The sequence below is a fragment of the Orcinus orca genome, chromosome X (genome assembly GCF_937001465.1).
Source record: "Orcinus orca chromosome X, mOrcOrc1.1, whole genome shotgun sequence".
Lineage (NCBI taxonomy): Eukaryota > Metazoa > Chordata > Mammalia > Artiodactyla > Delphinidae > Orcinus > Orcinus orca.
In genome coordinates this window covers 21189163-21201442 of record NC_064580.1, presented here as the reverse complement: position 1 = coordinate 21201442, position 12280 = coordinate 21189163, and the positions used below count along the sequence as shown (strand labels likewise).

At 42.7% G+C, this 12280-nt stretch overlaps 2 protein-coding genes across 2 annotated transcripts in view; one reads left to right on the top strand and one right to left on the bottom strand.

The window, feature by feature from the left end:
• Nucleotides 1-12280, top strand: part of KLHL15 (kelch like family member 15) — a 475484-nt gene that overhangs the window by 77652 nt on the left and 385552 nt on the right. The window lies entirely within an intron of this gene.
• PDK3 (pyruvate dehydrogenase kinase 3) overlaps nucleotides 1-12280 on the bottom strand; it is a 138356-nt gene that overhangs the window by 77286 nt on the left and 48790 nt on the right. The gene's annotated exons all lie outside the window — the stretch shown is intronic.

The window sequence follows — 12280 nt, the reverse complement described above, 5'->3', positions numbered from 1 at the left end:
TAATTGTAAGGTCACTGTCTCTTTGTTTCATGTCACCCCCCCCAACCGCTACCATTGGAAAGGATCAAATTTAAGGTCTTAGGCACTGTCTTTCATACCCCCTCACCTCCACCACCACCATAGGACAGCCCCCTGACTCTTTTTCATGCCTCACCACCACCAGCACCACTACTTCTGGACAGGAGTCTGTGCTTACACTATGTATTACACTTACACTATGTTAGGTATTGTTTGTATAAGAGTGAACGTGAACTCAGGGCTCAATATATGCAATCATTATTTCCTAATGTGAAGGTATGAAGTACAGCCTGCTTTAACTATTTCCACCAAACCTTGCTTTATTTTTGGCAACGTATAAACATCAACTAAATGAAAGGTAGAATGTTCTCTGAGGAAAGGTAAAAATGTAACTGGAAACCACTCCTTTGGTCTGATTGGACTGGTTTTCTCAGTGAGTAAGATTATTGGTGTGTAGCTATTTAGCTTTTGTGCCTTCATTGGGTCTCTGTGCACCCAATTCTTTGCTTAATGCTTGCACCTCTACTCTGAACTTAAAGAGAAAAGTAATACGTACACTCAAAGACATCCACTGGTCCTCCCTCACTTCTAGATTTTCAAGTACATCTTGGTCATCTTGGTGGTGGTATGGTATGTAGACTACCATGTCTTTTCAAAACAAAAAGCTGAACAAACATACCAACAACCTCTTTAACCAAGAGCTCTGCCAGAAGAGCTAAGCAATCGTGTTGGTGTGCATGGGCAGACGAAAAGACCTGTGGCCTGTGACTCCTCCAGTGACTTTCTCGGGTGCTACCAGGAAGCATGTTGTACTTGGTGGCAGTTGTGGGAGTCGATGAGCAGGAAGAAGTTGAATATCGATGGAGAGGGGTTTTTCCCAACCTAAGCCGCAAATCGCTGCTGATCTTTCTGAGCTTGGAAAGACTTGTTTCACTCCTTCCTTTTTTACTGAACAAAATGCTACTTTAAATCTATGTATTCTGATTTACTGAATTGTCATGTGCCTAGTTTTATTAATCTTTCTCCAAAAGGTGGCAAAGTCTTAGAAGTTGGGAACAATATGATAGAGCCTGGTATAATAGAAATTGTGCTGGTCCAGGGCTCAAATGACCCAGTCCTAAGCTTGGTTCTTTTATTAACTAACTGTGTGACCTTAGACAAGTCACTTAGCCTTTCTGTGTCTGTGACTTCTTATGTCAGACGGGGCTACCCGATTTCTCTCCCTCCCTGGCATTTGTGACAATCAAATGAAATAAATATTTAATACAAACACAAGATATGGTTGTACCTCTTTTATCCAACTATTTATTTATTTAAGCTAAAAGTTTCATGTTAACTGGCAAAATCCAGAAGCTAAACCAGTGGGTTGATTTCAGTGCTGGTTGTAGTTATAAAAGAAGGATCTTGAGAGAAATAAATAGATCTTGATGAACTTTTTTCAATCATTTGTACACACCAAGGTCTTGCCCAAGCCCTGCTCCCAGTGGCTCTCAAAGTGAGATCCCTGGTCCAGCAGCAGGAGTGTCACCTGGGAACTTGTTAGAAATGCAAACTCTTGGACCCCACCCCAGACCTACTGAATCAGAAACGCTGGGGGTGGGGCCTGGCACTCTGTTTTAATAAGCTTATGGGGGTTTCAAAGATATGGCCACAAATTCTTTGATATTCCTCCCCTCAAGAGATGGTGCTTAATTATTCTCCCCTTGAGTATGGACTAGAAGTAGTACTCACTTCTACCAAATACAGGATGGCCAAAAGTGATGAGATCTCACTTCGAAGATTAGTTTATAAAACAACTTCTGTCCTACCTAACCAATACTCCTCAAAACTATCAAGGTCATTTAAAACAAGGAAAATGGGCTTCCCTCGTGGTGCAGTGGTTAAGAATCTGCCTGCCAATGCAGGAGACACGGGTTGGAGCCCTGGTCCGGGAAGATCCCACATGCTCCAGAGCAACTAAGCCCGTGCGCCACAACTACCGAGCCTGCACTCTAGAGCCCACAAGCCACAACTACTGAGCCCACGTGCCGCATCTACTGAAGCCCATGCGCTCCAGAGCCCGCGCTCCGCGACAAGAGAGGCCACCGCAATGAGAAGCCCGCGCACCACAACGAAGAGTAGCCCCAGCTCGCCGCAACTAGAGAAAGCCTGTGTGCAGCGACGAAGACCCAACACAGCCAAAAATAATAAATAAAAATAAAATAAATTTATAAAAAACAAACAAACAAAAACAACAAGGAAAATAAGAAAAACTGTCACAGCCAAGAGAAGCCTAAGTAGACATGACAACTAAATATCATGTGCTATCCTGGATGGGATTCTGGAACAGATAAAAGGACACTAAGGTAAAAACTAAGGAATTCGGCATAAAGGAAGGACTCTGGACCAAATTTGTTTAATAATAATGTATTAACATATGTTTATGAATTGTAATAAATGTACCATACTAATGCAAAATGTTACCAGTAGGGGAGACTGGATATGCGACATATGGGAACTTTGGGTGCTGTCCTCGCAATTTTGCTGTAAATCTAAAAGTGTTCTTAAAAAAATCAAGTCAATTATACAATACACTATTGATGACTATAGTCATCACATTATACGTTACATCAGAACTTATTTATCTTATAACTGGGAGTTTTGAAAGTCGCTAAGAGAGCAGATATTAAAAATTCTCATCACAAGGAAAAAAATTTGGAACTATGTGAGTCTATGGATGTGAACTAAATTTACTGTGGTAATCATTTCACAATATATACATATATCAATCATTTTAGTGTACACCTTAAATTTATACAATGTTATTTATGTCAATTATATCTCAATGAAACTGGAAAAAAAGCAGTACCTTTTGGTTCCAAAATGTAAAATCAAATATATTCAAATAATATAAAGAAAATATTTAAGATAGCAATGAAAATATTTTATAACCATGGAATAACTATTGAACATTTAAAGGACATGAATTACTACTACTACTACCCCTACTAATACTAATGTCAACATTTAAAAAAAGACTGTGGCTTCCATGTTAGGGTTTTGTCTCTCCCCCTTCCTCTGTCTCTGTGTCTGTGTCTCTCTCTTCCTCTCTCAAAAGCCACCTGCCAGGCTGCAAGGCAGCCCTGTGGAGAAGCTCACAAGAGTGAGCTTGGAAGGAAATCCCTTTGGAAGCAGATCCTTTCCCTGCTCAGCACCTTGACTGTAACCTCGGGAGAGACCCCAAGCCACAACCACTCAGCTAAGCAGTTCCTGGATGCTTAGCTGAGAAATGCTCACAGTTTGCTGTAATAAATGCTTGTTGTTTCCAGCTGCTAACTTTTTGGATAATTTGTTATGCACTAATAGTTAACTAATCTACAAGCCCTCCAGGTGATTCTGACGCATGCTCAAGTGGGAGAACCAATGGATGGACCTAGAGATTATCATACTAAGAGAAAGACAAATATCATATGATATCACTCATATGTGGAATCTAATTTTGTTTTAAAAGATACAAATGAACTTATTTACAAAACAGAAATAGACTTACAGATATCGAAAACAAACTTATGGTTACCAAAGGGAAAACGTGGGGGGCGGGGGATGAATCAGGAGCTTGGGATGAACATACTAACCTTAACTATATGTAAGATAGATAACCAACAAGGACCGACTGTATAGCACAGGGAACTCTAACTCTACTCAATGTTCTGTGATAACCTACATGAGAAAAGAATCTTAAAAAGAATGAATATATGTATAACTGAATCACTTTACTGTACACCTGAAACTAATGCAACATTGTAAATTGACTCTACTCCAATAAAAAAATTTTTTTAAGTGTGAGAACCAGTTTCCTGTACTATACACTCTAGAGCAGCACCCTGTTCCTTCTTGTTAATGCCTCAGACCTCAGCACGGTCAACACTTAGACATCAAGGGAGGCCTTCCCCCCTCATAAACGCTATTCATTCCCCTTGCTATACGGTTTCCTGACTCTGTTCCTCCCACTGTAACACTCAAAACACTTCGTTATCATTTGATTAATGCCTGTCTTCGGCACTAGACATCAGCCCTGTGACCACTGGGCCCAGGTCCGGCTTATTCACTGCTTCATCCTCAGTGTGTAGCATATGTACCAGTCACTATTTAGGTTCACAACAAATATTTTTTTAAATAAATGAAAACCGACAATAATAACATCAAAAGCTACCCCAGGGCTTCCCTGGTGGCGCAGTGGTTGAGAGTCCGCCTGCCGATGCAGGGGACACGGGTTCGTGCCCCGGTCCGGGATGATCCCACGTGCCGCGGAGGGGCTGGGCCCGTGAGCCATGGCCGCTGAGCCTGTGCGTCCAGAGCCTGCGCTCAGCAATGGGAGAGGCCGCAACAGTGAGAGGCCCGCGTACCACAAAAAAAACCAAAACAACCTACCCCAAATCACATTCCTTCTGAGCAGCTCTCCATGGAGAACAAAGGCAAGGGTAGCATTCTGAGTAATTCAAACAATAATGTACACTTCATTAAATAACATTTTGATAAAGCCAAAATCCAAAGTGGACTGGAACAGATGAGGAAAAAAAATAACCCCTGGCTATCTCATCATCAATCACCGGTCGCTGGATCTTGTTGTAAAACGCCTCCACCATCACTTGACTTTATGAAATCCTGGTCTCCCTGCCTTTTCCTCCCCTCTCTCTCTTCACTCTCGACTAACATTTTTTGAGCACCTACTGTGTGCTCTGTGAAATTACCTATGTTGTCTCTTCACAGTAAATCTGATGAATGAATACTATCCTCATTTTATAGGTGAGTGAACTAAGATACAGAAAGCTTAAACTAATTTAAGATTACACAGCTTGTAAATGACAGTCCAGATCTGAATCCAGGTCTCCTGACTCTCAATTCTATGTTCTTTCATAATACCAGCATGAATTGTTTTTAATAGACTTTTTTTTAAAAGCATTTTTAGGTTCATAGCAAAATTATGCCTCCCCCACCATCAACTCCCACCAGATGGTACCTTTGCTACAATCAGTGAACTTACATTGACACATCATTATCAACCAGAGTCCATAGTTTACATTACTGTTCACTCCTGGTATTGTACATTCTATGGGTTTGGACAAAAGTATTGCCCTAAAAATCCCCTGTTCTCTGCCTACGCATCCCTCCCCATCCCAACCCCTGGCAACCACTGATCTTTTCACTGTCTCCATAGTTTTGCCTTTTCCAGAATGTCATATAATTGGAATCATAAAGTATACAGCCTTTCAGATTGGCTTCTTTCACTTGACAATGTGCACTTAAGACTCCTCCATGCCTTTTTGTGGCTTGATAGCGCATTTCTTTTTAGGTCTGAATAAAATTCCATTGTCTGGATGTAGCCTAGTTTATTGATCCATTCACCTCTCGAAGGAAATTTCGGTTGCATCCAAGATTGACTAGCCCACCTTTTGATTTTAAAAGTGGAAAGTAAGAATGTGAAGATGAGTGAACTAGAGAAGCGACAACCACTTAACTTTTACTAAATTTATATCTTGAATCAAATATGTGTGTGATTTGAAGCAGTAGTTCTATCCTCTCAAGGGCCAAGATTCTTGATTCTTTCGACAAACTATTCTGGGTGGCACAAATCCTCTTGAAGTCCATTTATCCTGGTCCTTTCATTTCTAATTGAGGAGGGTTTTCAGTCTTGATGGTCTTTCTCTTGCCCCAAAAGAGGTCAGAAAAGATTTTAAGTACAGGGATAGTGTGGCAGGATAACTTATTGAGAAATTAAATCTGGATTTTGTTTTTGCTGCTCTTGGGACGGACAAAAGAAAGGGGTGGCTGATCAGCCCCAATCTAAAAGACAACGGAGGGCTTCCCTGGTGGCGCAGTGGTTGGGAGTCCGCCTGCTGACGCAGGGGACACGGGTTCGTGCCCCGGTCCGGGAAGATCCCACGTGCCGCGGAGCGGCTGGGCCCCTGAGCCATGGCCGCTGGGCCTGCGCGTCCGGAGCCTGGGCTCCGCGACGGGAGAGGCCACAACAGTGAGAGGCCCGCGTACCGCAAAAAAATAAAAGACAACGGAGACTTTGGATCTTGGCTTTGGGCTGCCGTGCCTTGGGAAATTCGTTAGCTGTTCTGTATAGCAAAGTGCTTTGGTTTCTAGGGCTGAAAACAGGTTGCAAGATAGAGGAGACATTCTGGTAGTCTCTGTAATCGCGCCTCGGATTAAACCTCATTGGCTACGATACTGCCACTGTGCAAAGCTGGTACAGTAAGTCCCCTACATACGAACCTTCAAGTTGCGAACTTTCAAAGATGTGAAACGTGCGTTCCAACAACATCAGGTGTGAGTGAAATTGCAGCTTGCCCTTCATCTTCTATTACTGACGATCCTTCAGCTCTACCATCTCCCACCTCCTCTCCCTCCTCCAGTCAGTAACTCTTCTTGCCTGTTCACTTGATGCCAGCCCCTGGATGCCAGCTGTTGTACTGTACTACTATACTTTTCAAAGTACTTTACTGTAAGATTAAAAATGTTTTCTTTATTTTTTGTGTTTGTTTCTTGTGTATTATTTGTGTGAAAAGTATTATAAACCTACTACAGCACAGTACTATATATAGCTGATTGTGTTAGTTGGGTACCTAGGCTAACCTTGTTGGACTTATGAACAAATTGGACTTACGAATGTGCTCTCGGAACAGAACCTGTTCATACATAGGGGACTGTAGTCTCTGTAAATTCATTCCCTCTCCTGTTGGTAACTACCCCCAGCTTTTGTTTAGTTCCCCATGCAGTACAATTGTGTTTTGGCCAGGAGTGGGAGTGGGGTGGGGAACAGCTCACTTTGGTTGTAGTAATGAAATATACAGCTCAATCTAAAAACCAATGAGCTTAGGGACTTTCCTGGCAGTCCAGTGGTAAAGAATCCGCCTTCCAACGCAGGGGACTCAGGTTCGATCCCTGGTCAGGGAACTAAGACCCCACATGCCGCGGGGCAACTAAGCCCGTGCGCCACAACTACTGAGCTCATGCGCCTCAACAAGAGAGCCCGCATGCCGCAGACTACACAGCCCACGCCCTCTGGAGCCCGAGCACCACAATGAAAAGCCCGCGCAGCAACCAAAGATCCCGCACGCCTCAGCGAAGACCCCGTGTGCCGCACCAAGACCCGCTGCAGCCAAAGAACTAAAATAAATAAATTTTAAAAATTATTTTTAAAAAATAAAATAAAAGCTAATAAGCTTAATTCTGACCACCGGCCATGGCTCATGGCTATTGGCACATGGCCCAATTTAGGCCAATAAAAAGGAGGAGACATTTCCTGGGAGCTTCTGTAAAAGAAACTTGCTTGCCATTCAGAGGAAGCTTCTGGAAGAATCTCTTTCTCTTCTCTTTCACTCTCTCTACCTCCTCCCCATCTCTAAGCACACCCACAAAAGCATCAACTGACAACCAACTTGTGAGCAGGGTGAAGCTGACTGTGTAGAAAGCAGAGCAGAAGTGGGAAGAGGCTGGGTCCTCGGTGATGTTGTCAGGTAACTAAATCAAACCAATGCTGAAACTTCCAATTTCACAGACTAGTACAGTCTCCTTTATGGTTTAGGCCAGCTTGGGTAGCTTTGTGTTACTTAGAGTCAGAAGGATCCTAACTTTCACATGAAGCGTTTTCCAGATACCCTGCATACACACTTAGGAACAAGCCCCACATTGACGGCTGCTGGTGGGTGTCTTGCCAGCTCTGCACGTAGGAATTCAAACCCAGATTTAATTTGATTTTTTAAAAATAAAGAAAGGTAACGTTTCACGTGCCCAAGTGTTATGGAACGAAATCACGTCTTATAATATCCAGAAGAAACAATAATGGAGGATGATTACGTAAATCATAGCACATGCACCCAGTGGACCATTACACTGTCATTAAAAATTCACTGTATGAAGTTTATATGAGAACATGGAAATGCAAACATTGTAAGTAGGTAAAAGCAAGATACAAAACTATTTATTAAAGCTGAGCTCAGCTATAAAGAGATCACAAAAGCTTCATAGAAAAAAAGTCTGGAAGGAAACAGAGCAAAATGCCAACAGCACAAGAACCCTGAAGAGTGTTTTGAGCGACACCATTTAGGAAATTCTTGGAGTCCCTGGGTGGGAAGTGATCCAAAAACATGAACCAAGGATAGGTAACATGAATGGCCTTATTCGGTTCTCCTTCACTCCAAAAGATGAAGGTTAATTATACAGAGACTTGTCAGAATCCACTGTTTTGTTTTTATCCAAAGCATGATCTTATTAGTTCTGATTAATACTTACTTAGTACCCATAATTGACTGAGCACGAATCATTATATGCAGTGGACTCTGACATCTAAGGTGCCACCTCTTATCTGGAAAACTTGGTGTTTCTTACATGAGCAAGTCTAGTACAGCCTTCACCCATCCAAGCTGTTTGCCAAGAAGCAGCCGCCACCCCTACCCCTGACCATCACCACCCCCAACAGCGAACTTGACAGCGAACCTGAGTCAGTTCTCAAGTTGCTAAGATTTCCATCAGAGCGGGTTGTTGTGTAGCTACCAGGAGGGCCTCTTCCCCAGGAACTCTGGAGTCTTGTTAACAGGCCCAATTCTTTTCACCTTCCCCCTCCCTCCACATATCCCAGGTTTCTAGAGGTTTGAAGCTTTGAGGACAAGAAAGGACAGCCATTCCTCACAAGGAGACTGGGGATTCCTGCTCTTGGACAATCTGTCCCGTGTACCATCTGATGCCTCAGATAAGTATAAATCAGTGATATTAAAGGAACAGGACTGAGGCCGATCACCTACCACAATTTGAAATGCACAATAGAATAGAATCGAAAAGGCCAGATTTCAAAATCTAAAGAGATTCAATCTTATTAGAAGTACTTAAAGCCCACGTGGGGCTATCGAGCACTTGAAATGTGTTGGTCTGAATTCAGACATGTTGTAAGTGTAAAATTCACACCAGATTTTGAAGACTTGGGATGCAAAAAAAAAAAGTAAGGAAGAGAGAGAGAGAGAGAGAGGAAGAGAGGAAGAGAGGAAGAAAGGAAGGGAGGAAGGGAGGAAGGAAGGGAGAAAGAAAGAAAGAAAGAAAGAGAAAGAGAGAGAAAGAAAAGAGAAAGAGAAAAAGAGAGAGGGAGAGAGGAAGAGAGGAAGGAAGGGAGGGAGGAAGGAAGGGAGAAAGAGAGAAAGGGAGAGAGAGAAAGAAAGAATGGAGGGAGGGAAGGAGGGAGGAAGGAAGGGAGGGAGGGAGGGAGGGAGGAAGAAAGAAAAGGAAAGGAAAAAAGAATAGACAAAACTATCTCATTACTAATTTTTACACTGATTACATGCTGAGACAAAACATTTTAGATATACTGGTTAAATCATATACATTACTAAAATTAATTTCATTTACCCTTTTAAAAATGTGACTTCTAGAAAATGTCAAATTACACCTGTGGCTCGCATTCGGGGCTCCCATTAGATTTCCAGTGGACAGTGTTGTGCTCAATATATTGCAGGGTGTCCCTTATACTCCTGTGTATATATGGACAAGGTAACTAACATTTGCTGCTGGGCTTCTTTGTGCCAGAGCTGTGTGAGGCACAGTTAGCTCTTTCAATCCTCATATCAATCCTGCAAGGCACTCATGAGTATACCCCACTTACAGATGAGAAACCTGAGGCTCAAAGAAGTTAAGTAACTTGCCCAAGGTCATCCACTGAAGTATGACAGAGCCCCTAAATTCAACACTAGATAATTGTTCAGGGCGTTATCCAGTTGCCAAGGCTTTTCTCTCTGCCATGACTCAATGACCTATACAAGCAGAAGAAGTGATGCCAAAAAAAATGGAAGGAGACGTGTTCTCTAAAACTGAAATTGCTTCACACAGACAAGCCTCATTAAAAAAAAAAAAAACTACACCTCTCCAGTCCTTGAGGCCAAGTTCCAAACACACGACTGGTGACAAGTGATATAGCACTGCCTTTCTTTTCCTCTGACCCTAACTTGGAAAGAGGTTTTCACTGGGTACTGTTGAAGATCTAGACTTGCCCCATTCAAAAAAGAGTCCCATAACTTCTTGTCATTTTATGTTATGTGTGTTACCATAGGGGCATTTAGGTTGTTTCTAGACTGTTTCTTTCTTTCCTTCCTTCCTTCTTTTTATGTATTTATTTATTTACTACAAATGGTAAACAGTGCTGCTGTGAATGTAATTTTTGGACAGGCATATAGACTCCATGAGAATGTTTAATACTACAAGATAATGCAAATCAATTAAGGCAGTTTATAATTCCTATGGTACGGTATTGTCATTAATACAACACTGTAAATCAACTATACTTCAGTAAAATACATTTTTTTTAAAAACTTGGTATTGTCAGACAGCTTCGTCGAATGCTCTGGTTTGGGGTTTGGGTGTTGGGTTCATGGGTGTTCATATTAATTTATGTATTTATTTAAAAAGAGAGGCACACACGGACCTGTGTATGTTGAGCCCAGGATTATTATTAACTCAGTTCTATGCAATTACGGATCCCCCTCAGAAATAGCAGAGTCACAGCACACTGTCAGGCTCTATAAATGCACGCTATCAGCTTTCATAAACACCTCAGCAGAGTTCGGGGCACAGAGATCCAGCCTCAGTGTAGATAGTGTTCTGTTATTTCTCCAGAGACCCCTTCTCTTCATGTTGCCTTCACCTGACCAGCACCATCCTACTGGGCCTGAAAAGTTCCCCTTGCTTCCCAGAGTTTCCCTTCCCAACAAAACATAACTTTTCAGGGTCCCATTTCCTCAAGACTCTGCCCTTTCCTAGCAGTGACTCGAAGTGGAAACTTTAGGCACCAGAGCCAAGGAGTTGGGTCTATAATTTTGGTTGTGTGGGCCTTTGGGCATTCCTCATGACACCAGGCAGGCCATCATCTGTCCCCAGTGAGGTTTAGGATCACCCTTAGATACCGGTAATCCCTACCTGGTCATCCTGCAAGATGAGGCAGTGTTGCTATTTACTGACAGGGTGGTTTTAGGCAAGTTATTTAACCTCTCTGAGCCTTGGTTTCCTCACCTGGAGAATGGAAGTGATAAAGCCTCCTTTAAAGGTTTGCTGTGAGAACTGGCCTCAGGAAGCTTTCTGTTATGGGAGCTGCTGCTGTTTCTATACATTCAAGCATGACAGCATAGCCTACTAGCACCTGACCTCAAAGTTCCAGGCCTAGAACTGCCACTAACTAGCTCCGTGGGTTTCGGAAAATTGCTTCATCCTTCCACGCCCAGTTCGTCATATGTAAAGCGAGACAGCTGGACTTCAGCTGATCTCTAAAAAGGAGATCATGAGTCTATGAGAAGAACTCTGACTACAATAGTCAATTATTTATTGATGCCAATGTAGTCACTACAGCTATCATTCCTCAAGTACTAACTTACCCGAGGGAAGAGTTAGGACAAGAACTTTCCCAGGAAATGAGAGAAAATAATTTTGTTTTACTTGAGGGAATAATTTCCAAATCTGAAGGGCAAAGGAAAGAGTTAAAGGGGAGGAGAGGATAACTACCCTAAAATTTACACATAAAACTTACGTTTTTTATGTGTTCAAAACCAAGTTCAGAACTCTGACATTATTCCAATTATTTTTTCACCACTCAAGGTTGTTGCATGAGTCAGAGCTGTATTACGCGAGCCTCTCACTGTTGTGGCCTCTCCCGTTTGCAGAGCACAGGCTCCGGACGCGCAGGCTCAGCGGCCATGGCTCACGGGCCCAGCCGCTCCGCGGCATGTGGGATCTTCCCGGACCGGGGCACGAACCCGTGTCCCCTGCATCGGCAGGCGGACTCTCAACCACTGCGCCACCAGGGAAGCCCCAGAGCTGTATTCTGTTTCTCCTTGTATAACTCCTGGTATAACCCTTTTCTTCTTTTATTCCTTTCCCTCAAAATGGCTTCATTCTTTCACTGCATTTTTTTTCTTCTCTGCCTTCCTGTTGTTGCTTTGGTTTCAGTGAGAAAGTCACTTCGGTCTTGGGTAAGTTTTCTTCGGCAGCAGAACCTGAGGAACACCTGTTCTCATTCTTAAGCTATGTCCCCTCATAGGCATGGTCAAAGAGTTCCATTTGAATTAGATGTAAGCTGAATTTCAGTAGACAATTTTAAAACATAGAGGAACGTTTTCTCTTTCCATTATTTAAACCTTCAACCTCAGGCAACTCTTTTGGCTTTTCCAATACCCTTCTTGGCTTCTCACAGGTAGGAGACTTACCTGTGTCCTCCCCTTATACTACTCTGTGAACTCACCAA